Source organism: Paralichthys olivaceus, chromosome 16 (assembly GCF_024713975.1).
Source record: "Paralichthys olivaceus isolate ysfri-2021 chromosome 16, ASM2471397v2, whole genome shotgun sequence".
Taxonomy (NCBI): domain Eukaryota; kingdom Metazoa; phylum Chordata; class Actinopteri; order Pleuronectiformes; family Paralichthyidae; genus Paralichthys; species Paralichthys olivaceus.
In genome coordinates, this window is record NC_091108.1 from 9,806,631 (window position 1) to 9,833,179 (window position 26,549).

At 39.0% G+C, this 26,549-nt stretch overlaps 1 long non-coding RNA gene across 1 annotated transcript; it reads right to left on the reverse strand.

Moving 5' to 3' along the window:
* Positions 1 to 231: 231 nt before the first annotated feature.
* LOC109642713 (uncharacterized) lies at positions 232 to 12,274 on the reverse strand. Its single transcript, XR_002203674.2, has 3 exons — positions 12,237 to 12,274; positions 10,116 to 10,276; positions 232 to 1,209 (listed from the first exon to the last, which is right to left on the reverse strand). It is a non-coding gene; the product is annotated as an uncharacterized lncRNA (long non-coding RNA).
* Positions 12,275 to 26,549: the final 14,275 nt, after the last annotated feature.

Sequence of the window (26,549 nt, forward strand, 5' to 3'; positions counted from 1 at the left end):
CACCTGGTCCATTGTATATGAAGTGTACAGTGAATACTAAGTGCACAGTATTATATAAATGTTCTGTGCGCAAAACAACTGATGCTTTGCTGCTTGGTTTATATTCTTGTATTGTGATGCTATGGTGGATATATGTGTGCTTGTGTGATTATTGAATCTCAATTACAGATTTTTAGGAATTTAGGTATCAAATTTTATGTCTGTCTGATGAAAATAAAAATTAAAGTGATGCGTATTTCATTGTTTATTGGGTTTCGGTAACAGGGTTGCATGCATGTTATGGGACCCAAACTTCAGTGCAAAATAAAAAAAATATGTTAAGGTTTAAACACATACATTTTAGTAGTTTGTACATGATGTATCATAGGTGGGGCAAAAGATGACCTCCAATATCACCTAAAACACAATATTGACAGAAGTGTCGTTGGTGAGGACCGTACAGTTTGTCAATCAGGGCACCACTGCTCATAAAACAGGAATGTGATTTTTTTATTTTTTTTTTACTTGTCAAACCTAATCCAACAAATTCTATCCATGATGGAGGAAAGCGGATGACAGTGGCACACTCGTCATCCGGTCGGAAACATGATAATTTATGCAGTGACTGGGGATGTGCTGCAGACTGTGGCATCTATTCAGTGATATAACGTGGGTGGCTGCATTAAAAAAAAAACCTCTCTCTGGGTGATTTACTTAGCTTCAATATATCAGTTGAATTTGTGCTGCTTATTAGTTAGATGCAGAAGATATTGAGACATTCAAATCCCCCATCCTTATATTTAAATCAATAATATTGCTTTTTTTTTTTTTTTTTTTTTTTCAAATCGTATTGTTTTCTAATCACTAAAACAGCAGTGTCTTGGAGGCTGCGCCGTGTGGGCAGAGGACACAGCATAAGTGCAAAATAGCATTTCATCTTTTGAAAAGTAAGGCGTTATCTAATGAAATGTAATGAAAATGAGAAACACTATTCCCCTTGCAGAGTCTCTGCCAGAAGAATGTCAGAACAACTGAGCTCTTGCCCCCACTGTCGCTCCTACTTCCTTGGTTCATAATGAATTTAACAGGCTTCCATAACGAGGCTATTATAGACTCAAGCCTCCCAGCCGAACAGAAAATTAGATAAGAGGGCACCTGGACACTTCAGCAGCCATCAAAATAGATGCCAATCAAATTAGCCAAGGTCTGTGTTCCTCCCTTGTTTTCCTCCTGAAAGACAAGACGACACAATCATCCCCAGAAGGTTTCTACACCCTCTGATTTACTGTTTTCATTTCCTTCACACAATATGCCATTATCCAAACTGACCCAATAAAGTATTCAAATCTATATTTAGAAAAAACCAACATATAATGCTGCAGAGGGTGCAACCTCAAAAAACACATATGATGGAAATGCTTTGAGGTTTTCAGTGAAGAAAACGGTCCCAGGAGAGTTAAGCAGTTCGCCTTTCAATGTACCTTAAAATAAATGAACACTTAATAGACTTAAAAGATTTAAAGTCTACAGACAAGCTGCTCAGAAAAGAAGATTAAAACATGGAGTGTGAGTTAGCACAGCATACAAGATTAATAAAGACACACAGCACTAAAGCTACATGCTAATCCTGGCAAGGCAGCATGCCAACAATGACCGATACACACCTGAAAGGGTCATGTCTCAGTTTCATTGTTTACATTTGTTCTGGTTCATTTTGGTAGTTCAGGGAGTGGACCAGAAACTTTCGTATGACATTTGTACGCCCTGTTGTTTGGACTGTGTCTACCTGAACTTCCACTGGGTTAATAAAAAGTTGTATGTCTAACGTTGGGGTGTTGTCACTTAAGCGGGTCGTTGTCTCTCCAGTATAATGGAGGAAATTAATGAACCGGTTGATTACTTTTATTTTGTTGCTGCTGTGAAATCCTTATGGTAATACTACCAGGATCACCAACGTCAGATGCAGTACTCCACACTAGTATGAATGTGCCATGAAACAATTTCATCCTGGTTCAAACGATGTCCTCTTATTCTTCTTCTGTTGATGTTTCAGCTTCCCAAACTCTGAACAATCGACAAAAGTGTTTTCACACTACAAACGAACTGAACACTGCATAGTTTGGTTCAGAACCAAGACCACCTCTCTTGGTCAACACCATGGTACAAAGTAGGTGTGAAAGCATCCAATGACAAAACTATGCTGTTTGACTTGGTGTGGTAGAATTTTTGATCATATTAGCATGTGAACATTCATGAGTTTGCACTATATACAAAGTTCAGTGAATGTGAATTTCTAATATGTCTTTTGTCTTAATGTCAGAAATTTGACGATGCCATGAGGGAAAAGCCAAAGATCACCAAAGTCATTAAATCATCAATATTATGCCACTAGAATATTTTCACTGGATGGTTGGTGATAAATCAATGCCACTCATATTTTCTAATATACATATATTCCTTGTGAATCTGAATAAATTATTCTTTGTTATGAGAGGAAAATTAGGATTTGACTTTAAAACCTAAAGCTTTTGATGCCATCATCAGAAAGTGACAGGAAAAGATAAAGAGTTCAAACAGTAAAGAATTCAACAACATACTCAACACAGTTGGTTTTGTATTTTCTTATGGAAAATAATGGAAGACAGAGAGAAGCAGAAACAGGGCACATATCTTAGTAATAGAAATGCACCTCTTGACAGTTCTTGTATATTATTTAATACTGCCGTGATACAGTCTGTAATTATGGAAAGAAATGGTCCACATGGTGGCAATGGTGCTTTGAAATATCATTTCCAAGCCTCCTACTCACTGAACAGCACCTTACAGAGAATTGTTTCCTCAAGATTTAAGTCTGGACATGGCATTAAATGGGCTTTATCTAAATGTCACTGCTCTAGTGACTGTCGATTATGTTGCCTGTATTGATCTCAAAACTTACCTATTCATCATGGTTCTTCGCCATTTGTCCTCAGCAACCCTGTAGCCTCTCTACAGCCACCACCCACAGCTTTAGTCAGACTCTCTGCAGCCTCTTTCTTTTTTTTTTTTTGTGTGTTCAGAACGACTTGATTTCCTTCTTTAATGCTTTATAACCCTGCCACTGTCTCCAGGCAACTCAAAGGCTGTTGAGCTCGTTAAGTCTCTATCCCCTGAAGAGGCTGTGAGTTCCTTTAAGATTTTATGCAGTTCCAGAACCTCTGCATGTTTCTGCTGAAGATCAGATCATATTCACACACCAAGCACTTTGAGAATAATTAGGGCTGTAATAGTGTTAGACGGTCCGAGCCCTCATTAAATTGCTGTTAATGTGGATATTTGAAGCAGTTGGTCTTGACATTAATGCGATGTCAAAGAGATGAGCAGCAAGAGGGGCATTCATATGTGTCACTGTTGAAAGCTCCAACCCTATATCCCCTTGTATGTTTCATATTACCGACACAATATGTTTTGGAAAGGACATATAAAGCCATTTGACATGTTCCTCACAACACTACAGCATCATGTAGAAACCTCATATTGGACAAATCTACTCATTTCATATAAAACATTACTTCCGATAACTCCGTTAACAACGGCTGTGGCTCAGGAGTTAGAGCGGTCGTCCTCTAACCAGAAGGTTTGGGCTTCGATCCCCATTCCACATGCTGAGGTGTCTTTGGGCAAGATACTGAGCCTGAAGGACTCTATGAATGTGTGTGTGAATGGGTGGATGGCAAAACTGCATTGTAAAGCACTTTGAGTCATCAAGGCTAAAAACGCACTATATAAATACAGACCATTTAAACTTTAAAGTTTGCGGTGACCAACTAAAGCACAGGCTGGTTTTGATTCAGAGACATTAGTGTGACAAAAGATCAAGTTAACAGATTAATATCTCAAAATCCTATATTTGCACAGAGAGACGCTATCTGTCATGTAACAAATTCATAATTCTGTATATTGGCATGTTAATTTTAGATGTGAAAGCCTTGAACAGGTCCATTGTGTTGGGTAATCTTCAAGTTTATGGTTAAAATTAGAAACTTGTTCACTAAAAAAAACTCACGCAAAAGGCTATCAACAATTCAATCATCTATTTTAAAGGTTTGATGTCGTCTTTTGTTTTGATTGTTTTATACCATTTACTGTAAACATCGGATAAACGATGAACAGCATTTGGCGATGTTTCCTGGCTTTTCTTTGTATGAAATGTACTCCATATATCCCAAAGTAGTGTTAATCCATCAAGGACATGAAAGCTATGTTGCTAAAAGAACTGTTAGAATGCCCTTCAGTTGTAGAGCCAAGTTCGAAGCACCACTGACAGGAACCCTCCACCAGACAAAGTGTCCTTGAGCAGGACCTGAATGTCTCCACCCAAGAGACTGTTGTTTACACTGCTTCTTGACCTCCCACTGGACAGGGGCAAGCCATAATTGAATTCTTAGGGGATCAATGCCGTGTAGAAAAAATAAAAAAGTCAAGCACCGTGACCGCATGACTGTGGGAAATTGATAACAGAAGTGAGTGAACTGCAGCTAAAGGCTCCCTTTTGCAGATACTGATAAATCACAAGACTGAGTAGAGAATATTCTTTTTCTCAAAGGCAGAATATACAAACACAGGCACTGTTGAGCATTTCAAAACTGACCAAAAAGAGAAGAATGCATCACGTGAGAACATTTTTAAAGCTGATTCTAACCACACACATTCATACTTGCAACTAAAAACAGTTTTTATTGCTATCATGACATTTGAGGAAGAGACGTTTGGAAAGTTTCACTTGGTATTTGTAGCTTTAGCTGATAAAATGCCATATATTAATACTTGGAGAAAAAATTAATAGATTCACCAATTCTTTGACAGTTTAGAGTCCGGAAAGAGCACAACTAAAAGCAAAGTTTTTGGCAAAAGAAAGTTCATCCTCCAGATAAGCCAGAATAGTCTTGCATCAGATAACGTTGTGGGTGAAGTAGAAAACCTTATCCCAGAATCGTTTTAAAACTGCTCTCGCATAAGTATGAGAGGATATCATGGGAATATGTAAAAAATCATAATGTGATATGATATCTATTTTCAAGAACTGAGGAGTTTGGCAGTTCTTACGGGTTGTTTGTTATGAGTTACCCAAAATAATAGCGCTATGAGCCCGATGGTATTTGAAAATATGTCACGCATGTTTCACAAAAGTTTAATGTGTTCACAAATCACTAGTTTAATAAGCAAGGAACCAGGGATCCTTGGAAATGCTTTTTTTTTTGTTTTTAAGGTTGTTGGTTTCTCTTCAAAAGAAAATGGTCTGTTTTTGTTTAATAAAGAAAGATACTGCCAATAAGATACAGAGGGAATAATATCCAGCATTCAAAACTATCAGCTCTGTCTGCCAGTCTTCCATGTGAGCAGAAACAAGAAAAGAAAAAAAATGAATCAAATATTTCAGTTCTGTGGTCACTGACAAATAAAATGTGACGCTATAAGCAGGATTAGGTCAACACTGTGGCGCTGCCAGCGGAGTGGCACATTAATTAGTGCTGTTGAGCAACACAGAATGAATCCATGGAAATCTGTTTTCTGAAAAGCAGCCACTGATCACAACCTCACTCAAGTTACGTCAGATTCCATAAATATACATTATTCATCTCGCCATGCATCTCAAGGCAAGAAATCTCAACAACTTCAGGAGCACGTTTATGAAATCTACATATCCACGTCTAGACGATAAAATGTTTATTGCAACGGTTATCTGCATCAAAAGTGAAATATCTGCTCCTATCACATGTTTTCAGTGCATATGTATTTTGGTTTCCCTGCAGACAAAACATGTCCGACCCATTTTCCAGTGCTCATCTGGGACACATTATGGAATGATTCAACATGTTTTCATGCATGTTTGACACATCCATTTTCATACATATTATCACTCTACACTCACCTCAACAGCTGTGTGATCTTCTCATTTTCTTTCTTTGTACATAGCGACATGAAATTTAAGCAATCTCCGCCATAACCCTCCCTTTAATCTCACGAAACAACGACAACAAAGGCCCCCTTGAAAGTACTGTGTATTTTTGCAAGCAGTATCTTTGTAGTTTTTCTCATGTTCGCCAGTTCGGTTTGTGTATCGCTCCTGCAACATTACACAGAGCATCAAATACTTCTTTGTGAGTCTATGGCCCAGATTTCTTTACACAACTGAAAGAACTCACAGCAACGCAAATGTATCTGACAGCTCTGGAAAAAAATAAAAAAATAAATCATAGATCAACCCAGATATTGGCGTTGCTATAGAGAAAATATATATGATATAAGTCAACTTGTTTTCCAGGCGAGTCAGTCTGCATCCATTTCCCTAGAGGCTGTTGCATATTGTTCTCCATTTTACTATCAGAATACAAGCCATTAGACAAGGGCAATAGAGTGGAGTTGTCATATTCAAGAAGATCTATTGTGTTGATGGAGCCAGAGAATGCCCCGTGCTATTCCCACAAGGTGTTAAGAAGTTGTTAATCTGCGTCCTGTTTTGCCCCTACAGCTTGACAGTATTGGCAAGATATTATTTTAACAGTCTGGGTGTTTACAGAAGAGCTGAAGCACACAGATTTTCAATGCCTTTCTCTCTCATCAATAAATAGTGAGAGCCGAGATTTTGAGCTAAAATCCCGCACTCAATTCAGTTGTTATGCGACCATATCTGAATTAACAGATATGCAAGTGATGCAGAATACTCCTGGGGACGCCAGGAGATTGCACATGCCTTGTTATCATTACAGAGATAACATGCAATCAGCGAGGCTACATTATCAGGGGACGGCTGGCACGCATCTTTTGTGACAACCTCGCCAGCGCAATTCTGTTCGATTACTTATTCATACTCTAATTGTACGCATTCAAAACTCATCGTGAAATGCATCTGTTATGATCAAAATTGAGGATCCTGATGAGTTTAAACCGTGTGCAACATTTGATTGAAGCTTTGATTATTAAGCATAATTGGATCATCAAGTGCCCATGTCGAGAAGAAAAATGATTGCCTGGCGATCGTTCCCACAGATTGGAAATGTTTTAAACACTTTGCTGTTTTATCTCCACCACTGGAGTTAGGAAACCCTCTTCGGGCGACCTGATGTGATTTAACAGCAAGCTTCTACAGTGCCAAACATATTTCTTTATAAAAAGCTGTCTGTCCCACACCTCTCCCAGGGCTGTGCAGTCTGTCACCCAAACGGAGCGTGTCCATCTGTCCCTTCCCATTTACACTCTGTTGTTCTCACCGCAGCTGAGCCCATCATGTAATGCAGGGATGGTTGACAGCTGTTTGTTGATTCGATGCCATGGCTTATTTCCTCTTTCTGTTTGTTTTGACGTCAGCATTCGCCGGGATCAGTGAATGAGTCAGCAGGCCTCTGTTTCAAGTCCCACGACTGACATCAGGAAGCAGTCACTACAAGTAGTTGGTCTTTTTGTGCCTCGTCTAAACAATTTGACGTGAACATTGCAGTGTAACTGAACCAGCTTGCACAAGACTGCCGGTGTGAGGTCATCATCCGGTTCATCATAATCCTTCCTAACGTGGCGAAATCGTGCCAAGAGGATTAATCTGCTAAATTTACGTAGCATCAAAAAAGCCCATGCAGAGATATGTGGATGTCGGCAGACTTTTCTAGTACATCTATTTTCAAATGGAGAAGTTCAGATAAAAAATGTTCCCTCCCAATATGGATTCCAATACTTATGTAATGGCTGATGCTGATGCGATACCAGTGTGCCAAACAACAAAACAATAACCTGTCATTGTTTTGCTTGGGGGACTTTCCAAACTGATGCCATTTTAGCTAGCTTAAAAATTTCACCTGCTCTTAGAACTAGATGCAATGTCAGAGGATGACCAAAGTTTCTGTCATACGTCCTCTGTGGACCTTAAATACCTGCTGAAAATGTCATGACAATCCATCCAATAATTGTTGAGACATGTCAGTCCAGATCAAACTGGACTGACAAATCAGCCTTGTTATTCATAGTCATGAGTAAGAAATGTAAAACATGGGTTGCTTTCAGTTTTTTATATTTAGCATAGTTTTTGAACTTTTAATTATTTTATGTTTAACTTTTAATTTTGTGAGTCAAGTGTAACATCAAAGACCAAAGGAGCTCCAAGATATTATCATGCGACTTGAGCTGTTATGACAGGCGTTCTCAGAATATACAGCACACTTGCTTTATTAAGTACACGTTCACATTTACAAAAACAGGCGGCTCCTCCAGACAGTGACTCATACTGTACATAAATAATGCATGAGTGGAAAGCATGCAAACAGAGTTGGGGGTTCAGTGTCTGTTTGACTAAATGGTTAAATGGGCAAGATGTGATCTAAGCAACTCTGAATGTTGTATGATGTTTGATCCCAGATGTGCTAATTCCAACAAACACTTTCACTGCTCTGGGAAGTTCAGTCACCACAGAGGCTTCAGTTTATTCAGAATGTCACTTGGAGCAAACAAAAAAAAAAAAAAAAAATATATATATATATATATATGGAAACCTTCCAGTCAGAGACAGGTTTGTGCACAAAAACTCCTTGTAACCATGCGAGGTCACGGTAGAAAGACAAGCATTGCTCCAGCTGACAGATGGCCCACAAATAAAAACCTTGTACAGCTCAGTTTCGCTGATGTGCAGAAGGGCATCTTAAATCAGTCATCTAGTCAAAATGGAGGGGCCACAGCAGCAACACACTAGGCTGCGTGTCAGCTCAAAACCCAGGAGAAGAAGCTGCAGTGAGGATGTCATCATGACAGTGCTGTGGGAAGCTTTGGCTATTGCAAAGTGACGGAGGTTTGTGATGCATCATGGTCGCAGCAGGGAGACAGTTTAGCTTAAGGTACATGGATCAATAGGTCAATCCTGTATGGAGGCTATACAGTCTGCAGGTTTAGATGAATTCTGATCAAACTAAGGACCTGTCCAGTTTGAAGACGATCAGACTAGACCCATCGAGCACAAATGTTCATTTTCCACAGGCTAACAGTTGCAGTCTGTGTTTGAAGGCTGTCATTGAGTTAGGCTTGTACTAACATTTGTTTTTTGGTTAAAAAAAGATCAAAAAGCTTTTGCTGTTTTGGATTTCATCAACACAAAGAGCTGTGCGTGGGGACTTTATGAAAATTAAGTGATATTGCCCAATGAAAAACGCTCTGTATTCACTCACCTTCTATTTATTCATATAACAATTGACTGCATTTTATCACATGGATGGAAAATCGACAATTTCAGTTTTAAAAAGCATAATTCATAAAGAGTGCTGTGTATATTTTGATATGAAGCCACTATTCACAGCTCACTGAAGGCAATTCTATGAATATAATAATGACAGGTATGACGGGTACTGGCTTATTGTTACAGGAAATTTAGAATAGTGCATAACTGGCATTTCCTCATTATCATCATCAATCTCTGTCATGAATATGTCCTTTGTTGACTAACAGATTTCCTGAATAGGCCCAAATAAATTATTCTCCATGTTGAAAAAAAAGGAAACTGACCCTTTGGAACATACCCCAGCATTTTGACAAAGGCTTGTGAAAATTAAAGTGAACATGACTTGTCTTCTCCAATAAGCACAGCTCGTGTGTCTTGCACCTTCACGCCCCTGTGCTTTATGTGAGACGAAAAGTAGAGCCACTCCCTGACACGCTGCATATCAGATTCATTGTGACTGACGTCCACTGCATTTAGAGGATCATTCAATCTATCATGTGGTGGAGAGACCCTCGTTTATTTATTTATTTGCAGTGACAGTGAACATTAATAAACATTCCTGTAAATGCAGCAGAGTTCACAAAAGGCTAATTTTCATCTGTAGTCCCTTGCTAGATGTTATACATTCTCATTTAAGGAGAACAAAGTACAGAAAACTACAGATAAGAACAATGAAAACAAGACAAGAGAAAGTGGGTAGGTAGTAAAATTAATACAAGCATGCCGAGCATCAACATGATGACTAATAATATCAACACAAAGGAGGTATCAAAGGTGAGAAATAGAAAGATCTACAGCATTTATTAGGATTTGAGTAAATGTCTGGACTGTTTCAGAACACGGGAGTGAAAAGTGAGTTTAAAGCACATGAAGAAGAATGAGTCAAATACTGGGAACTTACAAAAAGTTTGTGGTTCCGTCGGGCTTCAGATTCCAACCATTTTGTCCTGAGGCTGCAAATTCAGCAGTGATGCAAGATTGACAGAAACAGGCTGGAGTCCCAGCCAGAGCATGCGGCGGTGGTGGCTGGCTGAACGTGGCAGATGGGGCTTGTGGGTGATTCTGGTTGCAGGCAAAAGTGAGGGTTCAATTCGGGTGCACAGACAGAGTACATTCAACACTGACAGGTACAGGATGCAACAAAGAATGGACAGAAGAGCAGGAGAATAATAACAGCAACACAAAATATCTATATTCCTCACAGCATTTATAAGTGTTGCTTTAAAGATTGACAACAGTGCAGCTCTCAAAAGTGAAGCCAATAACCTCCCATTGTTGACTGGCTGCAGTCTCGGTAATAAACTCCACCCCCTCCTTGTTAGTAGATGGGACATGGACCGAAATAAAAAGTCCTCAGATATTGTTAGTCATTTTAGTTGTAACAATACTGATGCATGTTCAACAGTAAATTTTTCCTCTAAGTTTGTTTTTAATTAGTTATTTCATGATATAAAAACAGAGTGAAACATGATTGACAGCTGACACTGACACACAATTGTTTTTGATTTTGCAAACCTAAAAAACAAGATGGCAGCACCCGTATCCAGAATATTTTGGTTTCAATTTTTCGTACTGTGGGAGGAAGCCGAGACAACTTGGCCATCTTTATATACAGTCTGCTTTAGACACCCATTTGTCCATGTGGAGGAATAATTGAGTCGTGTGCAACTGTAGCAGAGCAACAAACCCTCAGGCTGCACATGACTCCAGCTGCAGAGTTATTTGATGTGATGATCACTTGATGATCACTTGTATTGTTTTCTGTATCACGAGGAATACAAGTAAGCTCTGTGATTCTACTACTAGATTTATAAAGCTTCATCTCTGCAGAAGAAATGTGTTTGTGCTGGTTTAGTCACTGACAGCAGAGCCATTAACTAATTCAACATGCTGAAATGTTGAACCAATTATTTTTATGTAATCTATTTATCTGAGAGACTGGAATAAGAAGTACTCACCTGTGGTAAAAAGTGAACTAGGTAATTGTTTGCAGTTCTGTAGTGTCAGCCTTTCGAAAGATTGTATTTCTCTTACTGTTGTATATTTTTACATTTTTGTTTGTAATAATTTATCTCTGCAATGTTACATTTCATTTGCAAAAGACTAGCTGGACTTAAAAATGCCTCTACCCATCATCTCATTCATCCAGTCCTTTTTAGAATATCCTTTTATCATACAGGAACCCACCCCCACCCCAGCTCCACTCTGTACAAGCAGCTTCAAGCCACTGTGGCCTTCAATGCCTCCCCCTGCAGAGAGCGTTGCCAAAACCTCCTCCAGGCTTGGACCATGCTCATTTTGATAAGACTGCATCAAAATGTCTTCCGCGCACACACACACACGCACACAGATTCTTTTTCCCCCCATGTGTCTATGCATTGCAAAGTTTCCTTTTTGCTGATTTACTCCATTTTTCTTTTAATATGACAATACATGTAGTTTGCTGACCTTGTTTCATGATTCATTTCTTTTCAAATACTTCAAATAAGAGAAGCTGTAAAGTGGGCTGAATTTCAGGGTAAACTATTTAGGCTGACATAGTTGTATTTTATTGAATTGGAAAGTAAATGTAGCTTCATTACTGAGGGACAAGATGGCAGCCATTGCAACAGAGCAATTTCTTATTTTTTTCACATTTACCCTTGCTCCCACCTGATTTGCAGATACACATCCTTGGGCAAGATTTTCTGTTGATAGCTGTACCATCAGTATGTGAACAATTTATAGATTAGCATTGTGTGAATGAGGGAATGTGACTCATGGTTTATATCTTTTTTTGTTAAATGCACAACTTTGGTTGATAGGGGTCTCCCAGTCAAAATCTGTATCCACAACCACTTAATACAATTAAATGGCAAAATTCACTGACTCACAACACAATATAGATTAAATTGAGGTTTATGGTTTTAAACAATCTTCTTCATTGCTTCTCGTTTGACACAACATTATATCATGAATGAGGCGAGCACAGTTAGTTTACACTGTTTTGTCCTTATTCGTTGTATTGAGTTAGTTTTCTTACCATGTGTGTGAGTGGTCAATCCTTCTTCCTGGTTAGGCCAAAGACTAGGCTGAGGGTGGAGCCTGTTTAAATACAGAGGCCCAGTAAATTGGACGAGACCAAGTGTTCCATCAGCATGGGGGGGGGGACGGGGTTTCTTTGTATGAATGTTTAACTTTTTTTCTATTTTATTTCCCCCCCATCGTTTCCAAATGGTCTGATCAGCCATATTATATCTCCCTTTCTCCTCATCTGTTAGGTCAGTTTGATTTACTGGTTTCTTATTTAGCAGTAGTTTTGAAAATAGATCTGTTTGGTTGACTTATTTTAATTGGACCAGTTATCTGCTTCATTTGATTATTTCTAATTCCTTTGTATTTTGAAATTTTAGGAAATAAATCTTTGGAAACTTGTGCTTGTTTGACTCAACTGAAACCGTACTTGAAAATTGGGGATTTCACTGGGTTAGATTATAGCAACAAAATGTATAATTCAGGTCTAGTTGTTTGTGGAAACTTTTAATGAATTGTTACATGTAACATCTTCAAGACAAAATCCTATATGAGTTTTGTATATTTGAACACTCCTTACATTACGTGTAAACATATCTGTCCACCTAAAAAAGCCTATAACTGAAAATGGGGAGTAAAAACATTTTTTTTTCTCAAACGTCCTCCTCCCAGTCTTCCAAGTCATCCTCTCTATGAAGAGATAGGTCAGTTACAACAGATGAAGGCCTCTCAAGTGCAGCCAAGAAGATTGCTTTGATTTCACTCCTCTGACAAATGGGGAGGGAGCGTTTGGATCCACCAATACTTCTGTGGACAATGTCTTGAACATAGGGAGCTCGAGCACTTTTCAACCCAAAGTGGGATGAAAGTCGGCTACGACGTGATGGATGGACGGAGAAACTGAACAAATGGAGGCAGACGTGTACTGCAAGGTAAGACGAGAAAAATTGATCCTTCAGGTTTTTTTTATGGAATCCTTCACTGAACTGTTTGAATTATGGCAAAATCTATCTGTTACATTATACAAATAATAATTCTTCTTTTTAATCATGCAGTTCATATGAAATATATAGTGCCTAAGTGCTGTCTTAATGAAGTCATTAATTTTCCGTATGTTTTAAAGCCATTTGATTTACTTTTTTTATTACCTTTTTCCATCTTGGCTCAGTGGATTGTTTCTTGTAATATTAATATGAATTTTATTTTCCTTTTTGTTACTCAGCTCATACAGGCTCCTCTGTCCTGCTATTGTATCAAAAAAAAACGTTTGTAAGTAACTCTATTGCCACAAGCATTTAATCTTAGCAGTATGAGTCCCTCAATAAGAACAGACCTTTTAATGTTCATTTATGTTTAAAACTGGATTGCTTCACTGCCCAAATGAGAGTCGACATAGAGTTGGTCGTGCAAGATTCATGCTAATGACATTCAAGTCAGTGCAGCGCGTGACAAAATGCATGTGGATATGATTGCTTCAATGTGAAACATGAGTGTGAGAGACGCAAGCCAATGACGCACTTCAGAGGGAGGTAGGTGTTAAAGTTTTATAAGAAAAAGAGATAATAGAGACAGTCAAAAAAACATTTTTAATCCATGAGGAATGTAGTTTGATTTCCTGTGGGTGGGTTGTCAGGATTATATCAGACTAAGGATGGTGAGCAAACATAATCAAAAGACATGTTGGGAGGAGAAAACCTACAGAAAGTAGGTAACCAGACATTCTGAAATCATTGTAGTACATAAACCAGTTGTATTATTGTATCTGCTGCCCTGTAACAGGACTATGACAGATGACAGTGACTGTCATGGTCTGGTGGGGGAGGAGGATGCAGGTTAGAACTCAGCTACTCTTTATTGCAGCGTCAGAACAGTCCATCCTGCAGTATGTCAGGTCTGAGGAGAGAGTGAATCCAGGAGAACAGGATATTAGGCCTCAGAATGGAATGAAATCGGGCCGCTGCCATTGTCTGGGTTGTACTTTTTATTGAACTGCAATTGTAGCAGTGCAGCAGCGGGATGAAACAACCCCATGGTTTATCATTCACTTCAGGGCTGCCCTCTCAAAAGTAATCTTTCTGGAAAAAAATGAGTTGAGGTAGAATCCACAGAGTAGCTCCACTTTCTTTTGTTGTGCAAAAATGAATCCAAACTATCCTGGTTGTGGGTGAGGCCACCTTGGTCCTCATTTGGGGTCAGAGTTTGCGTAGAGTCCGTTGTTGAGGTCCCATCAACACATTCGTTTCAGCTATCAATCATGAAGTTTGACCCTTTAAAAAGATCAGATTTCAACTTAAAACCAGACTTACCTTAAAAAATGTTCACTCTGACATACATCAGCGTTGGTCCATCCATTTACATGGAGGAGGCAGGGTTCATGGAGGAGGCAAGGTTTATAATGCAGTCGACCACCAGAGGGCAGTCAAGATGATTTGGCTTCACTTTTGGGGAGTTGTCATGTCGTCCATCTTTATGTAGAGTTATAAACAGCACAAAAACCTAATCCCACACAAAGTGCTCCTTTTAAATTTACATTTTCTACATTTTGAGTTGTTCAGAGCCAGTGCAATTCCATTCAAATGTCATTAGCTAGAGCAATATCTCCACCTCAACACAACAAGAAATATAACACACTGGGGTTGCATTATTTACTTTAGAGAGATCTACCTGCGATCTCCCAGGAACCGTACCTTCAACATTTAAAGCCCAGGCTCGAAAAAACAACCCCTGAATCGTGGACAACTCTGAATCCAGTACAATGCAGCCTGGTGATAAATGTCAACTTTAACTGAACTGTTTTTTCAAAAACATATCAATTATACAGCAATGCAAAAAGTATTAATAATTAAAGGAAATTTGCAGACTCTGGCAATAGCAAGAGTAAGGATTCACATGCACTACAAGAAAATCAGCAATGCTTATTCTGTTTAGCAGCTGGTGAACAAGGGGTTACGGCACCTTAAAATATTATATGCTTATAATGATATATGTAGGTTTAATACGTTTTGTTATTATAGGTGAAACCTTGATTTACATTCCAGCTCAGGGAAACCCTCCATTTTTATGTGATTAAAATACCATATATTGACAATTTGACAAAGTCACCGCAGACGTAAAGAAATTACTGAATTGTTGCACATAATACGCTGAGGACAATTTATAGCCACTGGCCATTGTTGTGCATGAGGAATAAAGAGTGCCATGATGCACATATTGATTTGGCTGTAAAGAACACACACAGAGGGAGTACTCCGAGAAAAGGTCAGGAAAAATGAGATTTAACTTTCTTATTATAATACTGACATTCCCCATTACTTTCAGAGTCGTGGAATGAATCCTTACTCACCGCTGCTCCCTACAGAGCAATGCCACACATGCAAGTTGTAAGTGCTATGAAGGGCACTCTATCCCACCCACTTGTAAATTGAGGTAGTTATTGCAATTAAGATACACTACAATGTATTTCGTGGGAAACTAAATGATGGACTTATACAAGATGAGAGAAGCACTTCTTTATATGTAAGTTTCGAGATTACATCATATGAAAGAAAAACATAATAATATTAATAAATAATAATTGTTATTGATGCTTGCTTATTGCTTTTTTGGAATATAAATATTAAATAGGCCCATCCCTTGATGAGGATAATTATCCTGCTTTCTCTTCAATCAGCCTTCCAGCTCAGCATGAGACCCATGAGTCTAAGTTGGATATATTTTTCAGAGCCTTTCAACAGCATTCATTTCCAGCCAGTGAGAGACTGACATAAGAGGAGCAGGATACTTAGCGAACCTAAATAAACAGCATCACTGTGCACAACCTAAGAGGAGGACACAGAACTAAATGTGCCTTGTGTTTTCAGGTTGTCCATCTGTCAGTCCCATTCTGGTGAATATGATAACCCAAGTTAAAACATTCATACAAAAAAGGTCACAATAATATTACATTTTTTGGTGGATATTTAACATGACAGCTCAATGCAGCTGTGGCACGATGATGATGATTGTAAGAACATGAGATGGCTGAAGGTAAAATAATTCACACATAGGATAATTTGAACTTTAACTTAAACACAGTTAAGTAGATTTTATTAGAAAATAAAACAATTTCCCTTGAACATTCATTTACTCATCAAGGCAGGTCATGTGTCTATATAGAACACATCTCAGCATGCTCACACATGCCATCCTGATTTAATTATTTTTTTAAACGTCCTTTTTTATGTCTCTCTGCCGGCATGTGCTGTGGCTGGAGGCGTTGCGTTTTCAGGTTGTCCATCTGTCAGTCCCGTTCTGGTGAATATGATATCTCTGTAATGCTTTGAAGGAATTTCAGGCAAATGCCCACTCGGAGTCAAGGTGAACTGATTTGATTTTGGGGGCAAGTATCACAGGTCAAGGTCACAGTGTCGTCAAAAAATTTATTTTTTGGCTACATGTCTAGATTTACAAAAATGTAATTAACTGTGAAATAACATACTAAAAAAGAATTTGTGACCGTATTTAACAATTGGTCAGATACTGAATCTGTGTCACTTCTTTGCAGCATAATCCAGATTTGAATCATTGTCTACTATCATGGGAACAACTTTTGTGCTCTGTCAAAGTGTGTACCCATGTGTATTATGGCTTTATTGTACATCAGGCCAAGCATGTGAACACACACAATGAATTTGACCCTGTTTTTTACATGGTTATCAATAGAAAGGACTCACTGAGTAAAGCAATATCTTCAATTTATCTTAATATTTGATAAATCAATCAAATTTTATTTGCATAGCCCATATTCACAAATCACAATTTGTTTCATAGAGCTTAAATACATCTCTTATTAATTGTCTTCAAATTCCACACTGTAGTTTATATTACGCGTCTGGACAGACATGGATGCAAAGTGCAACTTGATTGGTCAGTGGAGGGAAACAACTGCAAGGCAGCAATGCTAGTTTGTTATTGTGTGGCGTGTGGTCATTTTCTTGTAACATTAAAAAAAATAATAAATGGAAAACCGGCTTATCAGATCACTGAGCACAATGACTCTCATTTGTTTTGACATTATTCCTTGTACTATGTATAGAACTGAGAGTGTTGCCGTAATGTGTTGCCATGTGGGAAGAGTCACAAAGCCAGGGGCGAACAGCGGAGCCAGTCAAAGCCAAAGTCAGAGCCATGTCCGCCCTTCACATGCACTCCCCAATACACACATTAACAAGCCCAGAGTACATTTCAGCCACTGATTTTCATTGCAAATGACTGTTCTCTGAATGTTTCCGGGCGAAGCACATTCCTCACAGAAAAATGGGTTTACATCATGTATTTTACAGATTTATTAAAAGCAATGAAAGCTGTGATCTACATGCTCATCATCCCCTCCCCATTTTTTGCCTGTGAAGCAGGTTTTAGCCCATAAATTTAAGTCTATATACAGTAGCTTATGCCTATGATGCATGAAGAGGAAGGTTTACTCCTACAGGGACCGGCCTTTGGCAGGCTCACTAATGGGATATGGTCCACAGCTCCACCTGTTCCAATGAATTTATTCTCCTTGGATCAGCTCGACAGCGTCATGTGTGGGGCTGCACCGGGGAAGGTAATGGGGAGGTAGTGGTTTGAGAGACAGCGGCGATCATCCCTGATTTCATGGATATTATTCCAGTGGCAATTTAAAAATCAAACATCACCACTGCTGCCTCTGGAGGGAGGAAGGCAAGAAGTTAAAAAATGACAAAAGGCTTTGTGGACGAGAACCAAGCAAAAGAGGCCTGACAGCCCAACTTGTCGTGGTTTTCCAGAGGATGCAGCAGTGTCAAATATGATTATTTTTTCTGACCGCAACAGAGTGACAGTGTGGAAAATTCCCCTGGCTATTCTATTCCAGAAGGGTATCCTGGCACATTAGGTAACCTATATTATGTATAAACACAGTTTGACAGGTAATTATTTTAGAAAATAAAATGGAAAGGAAAAGTTGCATGCATGCAAGCAAGCAAGCACAGAGGCCTAGTAATGCCTGCAGTGTGCCCCTCACCCCTGCTCCACGGTCTTTTGAAATATAGATCGTGTTTATTCCAACACAGAGCCCCCCCCCCCCTACACTTATCTTTTCAAATACACTGTGCATTCATGACAGTAAGTATGGCTCAGTGCAAATCCATCTATATAATTGTCATAAGCTAAATGGAGTGTGGACAGGGTGAAACATGCGCCACCTCACATGTATTGAGAAGGAAAATTCAGTTTCATCTGCATTCACAACCTCTGTGTACACTAAATAATGTAAAGTGAAAATGAGCTCTTTTGAGCAATCATATTGCAGAGTGTAGTGGCAAGGAGGATATAATCTAGAAAATGGGATCATTAAAATGAGCATTAATGCTGAATGGGGCTGTCAATCTACTCTTGTCTTACCCTTCACCATATTTATTGTCTTCTTACCTAATCACTCTACATTTATGGCTCCAATCATTCATTCGCATATTGATTTGTGTGCGTGCGTGTGCGAGTGTGTGCACGTGTGCGTGTGTACTGTATATATGCACTACCCCTGGGTGCTTGTTCGCTAATAGAGTTCTTTAGTCACAGATCTGTGTGACAGGTGGCCCTGCTGGCCTCCAGTGTGTACTCAGCACAAGTGCTCTCCTGGGTGAGAAGCTGTCACATCCACTTACACAAGGGAACAATTCTTCAGTCCCCCCTTCCTTTAAACACCGCTTCCTTTCACCTCCCCAAAAAAAAAAACCCACCCTACTTTTACAGTCTCACCGTTTCAAATTCACAGTTCAGCCTCCCTCCCCATCTCACTGCAGCAAGCACTCACGGCATTAGACTAACTGTGTGCAGAAAAATTCCCCAACAAAATATCAATACCCTGTAAAGATCACTTGGCAATCTGCTACTGGAGAGCATTGAAATAACTGGTAAAGATGGGTGTCGCCACAAAGGTGTCAGGAAGAGCTTTCAACATGTAACCATAAACACACACAGGCACACGAGGAGCCCACAATACAATATGCAACAATGTTCAATGCTGGAGAAAAACGTGTGAGGACCTTTAAGAGTTATGTGCTGCGAGAGCTGCTTCAGCTGTTTCTGTGCTTTATACTTGGCAGTTGAACCGTGAAAATGTCATTTTTGTTCTGCATCAACTCTACAGTATGTCACCATAGGGAAATATTCCTTCTATACATGCACTGGAAACATTCACTGAAGGCCACCAATTGTATAGTTGGAAGTGAGGCATAAAGGGGAAAAGAGCTATCTGCATTTATGAGTTACTGTAGGCACATCGAGAATTACATTATGATTAAACACAAGAAGTATATTTTAGTAGTCAGTCCTCTGAGAGAGGAACTTAAGTTTTCAGTACTGTTTAAAAGAAAGTATTTTTGTAGTTTGAAGAATACTTATTCGCTTCATTAGAGTTAGAGGAGAGAATTTATACCACTCATATGTCAATAAGTACAAAGTGGTGCGAGTAGCTTAGCGCAGAGACTGCAAACAGTGGAAAACAGCTAGCCTAGCTCTGGCTGAAGAAAAAACAATCCACCCAGCAGCATGGGTTATTTAAGCCTTCACGTACAAAAAGGGATACAACAAACAATGTTACCGTCACCGCCCGCCTACTTCCATGAGTCCTTTGTGTTGGCATGGTTGTTAAGCAATATATCCACCAGAGGGCCGCCTCTTACTTTTGTACCAAGCAAGCTGTTTCCTCTTATTTTCGTAAGATAGCTTTTCTGGTAATATGAGTGATAATAATCTTCTAATGTATCTTTTGACAAAGAAACTAATTTCAAACAATGCTGTCTGTGTCCTCACTGTGTGGTGCTTGCTTTCCCGACTGCTAACATATTTTTTTTGGTGATGGCCTTGGATCTGTAAATCGAAAAGGGGGAAAAAAATGCTTTATTAAATTTTAATGCCTTCCAGTTAGCTGCCAAACAATGCCCCAAACAAACAGCTTGTTAAATTGACACTGATGCTTTACTGTGTGGGGTTCAGCATCACATGTACAGTGGTATCAAGCACAGGCTTGTTTACTGCGTTCAACTAACCCTATACTAATACAACTACTACATCGATGGATACTCACGTGACATCTCAAGCCAAGGTTTCATGCAGTTTATGTGTACGGACCATAGACTGTATATAAAGAGGTACGGACAGTCTGAGATAGCACAAGGGTTTTAGTACAAGCTTTTCTTACTAAGCCACCATCTTGTTTATAGAGGGATAGGAATGGTAGAATTATGAAAAGAAAGTTGGCACCGAGGTCATATTATGACAGTGCATCCACTCTTAACTTAATATTATGCAGTGTAATGGCACTACAGTTGTCACATGGAAGGTAAAACTGTGGGTCTTTGTGGAATCAGTAGGTGGCAGATGCTTGTGCGTTTCAAAGCACACTGGCGCCATCCTGAGGCACCACACAGCCCCTGCATCATAAAATAATAAAGACTTTCTGGGTTATTTTCAGGCATCTTGTACACTGAAGGGGGGTGGAGGGATATTCAAATGCAGGCTTTAAATCGGTGATAATTAAAAACCCTAATTACACTTGTTGATTATGCTGATATTACATTATCATTCAAATATAATCTCGTTCTATTCCAATTATTATGACAGTGAGTGCATGATTATTTAGCTCCTCTCTTGTTATCAAGTGCAATTCTGCTTTAATAGGAGCTGTGTTTTTCAAATATGGTTTTTATCGAATAATTATTATCCAGACACACAATAAAAACTGTAATACTATTACGCTAGATGTGATGCTTGGTTTGTTTTTTTTTTGAAGCGAGGCTCCTCTGCACCCTGTGTTCTTCATTTGAGGATCTACACGTTACGTGGTGAACTTTTTTTAATAGCAAGTGTGAGGAGAAAGTTCACACGTGCTGCAGACCGTGTGTTTTATTAAGAGTGTGATGTGGTGGAGTGGAAATGAAGAAGTGAGATGTGAATTCCAAAATGCTTTGAAGGTGGTAGCCACAGTAAAAATGTATTTATAATGTGCAGATGTCTACTTACTGCTAAGTGACACTTCATTTGAAAGAATTACCCCTATGATTTAGTTTCGTCCTTCTATAAAAATGTGCAGGTTTTCATGAGACAAAATAAAACATGGTAGCAGAGGTGAAATTATCCTCAATCTCACAGGGTCCTGAACTTCCCATGATGCAATATGAAAGTATCACTCATAAGCGTTGCCCTGTCTAGTAAACATCTACATCAATCATCTACTTTAAATTTCTCACACAACTTGTGACACTTCTTAAACTTCAGTCAGATTTGAGTGTTCTCTGTTGTTTCTCCATTGGTTGGACTGTTAGTGACCCAGGACATCTGTCACCCCTTGGGCAGTCTGTGCTCGCCCTTTATTGTGTCTGTCGGGGCTTGGCTGCACTTTCAGGCCACCAGGCGGCTCTCCATTCTATCAACGAGGTGATAGATGAGTGAGTGACTGTTCATCTAAGAGTGGACGGGTGAGCAGAGTGCACTGAACATTACGTGCTTGGCGCGAAGGCCAAAGGAGAAACATTCAATCACTCGACACCAGAGGCTAATTTATTAGTGGAGCTACACAGACAAACGGCTGCATCAATGAATACTCTACTCTGTGAATCCAAATATTTCACTCAATTAGTGGGCCAAGGGACTGCAGGACACGTTCTTCATATTTTTATTTTGTGAAATAATGCTCTTCTCTTGTTAGGGAAACACACAGGAGACACACTTTTAGAGCAAAGGTAACACAATGTGGAAAAAAAGGCACCATAATTGAAACACACTGTGTAAAGTGCATGGCCTTATTATTGTCCTACAGCGTGTTGTGATTTTCAATTTTGCACCTTTGATTCTCCTTTTTGTCTGTTTAACATGTGCTTTTCTTCCCCCTCAGGATTCTTTACCTGCTCTTCGAAATGGTTCTTCTTTGAAACCCTTTATACAATCAAAATCAGTAATCCTATATATAAAGATATAATTATTCAAGTAAGCAAAACAGCAAACAAAGCTTTATTTATATATAGCACATTTCATTCCAGATGCACACAGCACGAGCCACTACGGACGTTGTAACTACACAAATGTGGAAAGTGTAGAGATAAACATTAGACATGGAGTACAACAAACACACAAATTAGAAATTAGGGATGAAACATGATTTTATAAAATTACAGGCAGACCAATAACAGCAATAGAAAACCAGTAAAATGAATAGAAATAAGAAAAGTGTTTAAAAAAATGCTCTTTTTTAGTCATTAGTCAAAAGCACTTAATTAACAATTAATTTGGTATTTTGCAGTCCCTATTATCAAATAATGGGCTAGAAAGAAATGAAGTCTATAGAATGCACATGTTCTTTCCCATTGAGTGTTCCCACAAATGCATAATGAATCAAATGGGAACCAATGGGGCTTTTATTCTGAAGAGCCAACTTCCTTCCATTGCTATTGAGGCAAAACTCATTCAACATGAATGTGACATTACATTGTGCTTCATAATGACTCATAAAGAGCTAACATGTTTCTATATGTGCATGCTAACAAGCAACAGGTTAATAGTGAATAAGTGTTAAAATCTAAAGTCTTAAACTGTAATTAGGTGACGCTCTGTTTCGGCTGAGGTTTTCTCTCAAACTCAAAGGTTGATGTGTCTTTTACAGGCTCCTTTACCTCTGTAACCGTCCCAGCAGAGCAGGGAGGCTGGATGACACCAACGGGTGTTTGGCGTCCCCGCTTCGATAATCTAAGAGCTAGTGTGACATTTCAGACTCAAAGTCGGTGGCGAGGAATAAAGGAAGTCTTTAGGGCTTTGTGCTATCTCTGAAACACTCCTGGTGTAAATAAATGATTCCCTGCCTTCTTTGCTTTGATGTCTTAAAGATGTGTTTTGCACAATGACAAGTTTTCAGAGTTTGCAGTTGATCCTGATGATGCTGTAGAGTAAAACATTAAAGAGACACTGCACACGGAACCGTGTTTTTTGAGCTGTAAACTATTTATGACTCTACTGTGATGAAACGGTGGTTTTAATATGTCATCTCTTACCAAATTCATCAAAAATCGACATTTCATGGGTTGAACATGGCCAATAACGCCACAGCTTGGCTACTGAAAGGACAGCGGAGCTTCAGGGGCCAAACATTTTTCAGCTTGGGCCAATGCCCCCCTGGCCCCACTCCTGGATCTGCCCCTGGCGTAGCTGAGCTGCAGCAAACCGCTCGAACTTAAATTACGTACAATTCTTGTTTTTCTATTTCCACATTATTTGCAGTCATTTGTAAATGACTCATTGGCTGACCTTGGTCTAAACGAGAGCATCTTGACATGTAGATCAATACTCCTCATGAGGCAAGCTCCATAGCACATGATAATAACATATTGATCATATTATTGATCATACTGGTCAATACGGGAGTTGTTAGTGGAAGTCTTGGTGGAGTTCCCGCTTTCATACCCTTTGCCTTTATAATGTAGCACTAATTAAGCTTTATATTTCAACTTGGATGACTAGTAACAGTACATGTGGTTGTTGTGCTGATGTTGAAACGTCTAAATATCTCACTAGTTTAATAATCAAATCTCACCACTGTCAGCACTGACGGCTGATTGTAAACTCCAACTGAACCCAATGGACTCACACCTTGTGGAAGAATTGGTTTATAATCAGAAATTCAGTTTGAATGCATTTCGCTGTAAATATTTTCTTTTCCCTCTAATGCTGATGCAAGCAGACATCCTCTTTCCTTCGCTTTGGGAGTTAAGGCTGATGGTTTGCAGCATCTGCAGTGGGATCCTGTGGGTTTCAACTTGACAGCTTGTCTCCATGAAAGCTTGGTAATGAGAAAGACTGTGTTCATTCTGTCTACATGTGTCAGAATGACACATACACAAGTGTATCCAGCTTGTGTACGATGTGGTGGTTTTTCCTTTAGCATGGTTTGACAAGTATTCCAACCAAACACCAGCAGCGGCTTTCAGACATTTATCTATACAATCTGTTTGTCTGAGGTGGAGGTTGTGATTTGGAGCTTTTTTGTTGTTTATTTCCATTCACATGCCACAAACATGCAGTAAAAAAAAGCATCTCTTTTGGGTGCAGTTTTGCGGTTCTGTTTTCACAGTACCAGTTCTGTGGTCGCAGCACTGGTTCTAGATCAAAGTTAATGGCAGAGATGATAGTGATAGTTGGCTAAGCATTCATTTGGAGCCAATATTCTGTCCACCTGGTGAATGGTGAATGTTTAATTTCCATGCTTCTTGAGCTCCTGAGGGAAATAACTTTCTCTTAGCTCCTAAATACCATGTCCACCTGCCAATTTGTTCTGTCAGTCATGCTGCTGGTGCAACTGGAAACAAGGTTGACAAAGGTGGGGACTGAAACAGAATGTCGTGTTTTGGGCCCAAAGAAAATTCACAATGAGCTGAAATATGTTAAATATCAGGGGAACTGCAGAAAATCCTCAGTGGGCTTATCCTTCCACCAGCTACATGTGATCTATTTTTTATATTAAAACATTAGTTAACATTTAAACATTTTTATATCCCCCCCTGCTTTGTAGACATCTGTTAGCTTCATACTTAGTTCCACAGTTGCCGAGAGGAGGGGCCCTTGGATATTGCAGTTTGCAGAATCACAGAATATATGATCAACTCCTAATGAGTCAGTTAAGACCTAATGAGCCAAAGAAGTTCCGACACTGGAAACTAGCAGCTATCTCTCATTTATCATCTTTATTTCTATTCTTAAAGTTTATGAAATGAAAATAACTGTTCATTGTTTTTAATGTTGCTTTGCTGCGAGGGTTGGTTTTTTCAGCTTCAGAAATCAAACTTTGACAAACTTATCTTTGAAATTATTGCATGCGTTGTCAAACAGGACTAAACAACCGTCTGTTAGCATCACAGACCACAGAGTTTGGACAGACAGACAGTATCAGTACAAATGACTTGTGGTTTTGTAGCAGACAGTTATTGAAAGTCTGATTTGCAGAAATAAGCATATTTTTTGTTTTGTTTTTGCGGTTGAGTCACTCAGAACCACATTCACTGACACTGTGCCTCCCACACAAATAACTTTTCCTGAGCATTTTGTTTTTGCCAAATGTTTGATTTTTAAAACCACAAAGAGATGATACTTAAAATGTTTAATCACTTCTACCATTGTTAGATATATTCAAAGGAAATCATCCAAACAATTGAATGTATGCAAAACTGTATCTAAGTTGATTAATTATGATGCTTGTAGATTGTAAACCTGATGACGACTATCCTTTTGAATCCAGCAGCCAGATGAAATTCTTACATAAACAAATATATTGTGCAAACAAATCTCTCATGGCTTCACGTCTATGAACATCATTGGAAACATTTTTGATAGTATAAATACACAAGTAAACAAAATGTACAACATAGATGTAGTTGATACCTATCAACTCAAAATGGGCTTTTGTTGCTAAAGAGTAACTTATCTCACCAGTTGAAACAAGTTAGATATACAGAAAGTGTTCAACTGGAAGGTTAGAAGTTTAGATTTCCTGATGTGATGCAACACAAGGCCGGATGCTGTGTTTTATCATCTATGATTGTCTCTGGATACTGAAGCACAGTATCAGTGTTTAGTCACACTGGCACAGAACAACAGAGAACTATCTGTCCTCTGTGTTTGTTCCCCCCCCCCCCCCCATGTGTTTTTCTTCTACTAAAATGGAAAATCTCTCAACAGTTGCTGCGAACGCAAGATATTTACGACCTTTGTTCACATGGTCGGTAGATCACAAACTGATCTTGAGGGATCACGGACATGCTTGGTGAGGAGTTTTTTTTTGTTTCCAGGAATAGCTGGGGCCAAATGGTGCTTTCACTTCACAAGTGGACTGGAAGATGACAAACTGATGTAGACAGGTCGTCCTTTGGTTTAAAATCACGTTGTCTGACAGGGTATTAAAAACTTAGAGTGACATTTTGTGTGTTTGTCACATCATGTGAACTATGCAGCGCAGGAGTGAAAGTGACAGTGAAAGTGTGCGTGTGTGTTTGCCATCTTCCAAATCACTGACCATGCTGAATTGTTGCAGTGCTTCTAAGTGGTTGGAGTTCTGTCAATGATTTCCATAAATTTGGAGCCTTTCATTTGTTGCCTTAGTATTTATATGCATATTTTTCCTGTTACTCAACAGTCTTAGCAGTGGAAAATTCTAATCACGTCACTGGATCTCTTTGAAGTGAACTGAGTGAGACAGAAAATGAGACAGAGAAAGATGAGGAGAGAGAGAGAGAGAGAAAGATGGGGTCTTAAATTTAAATCCCCAGCAGGTGATGATGAC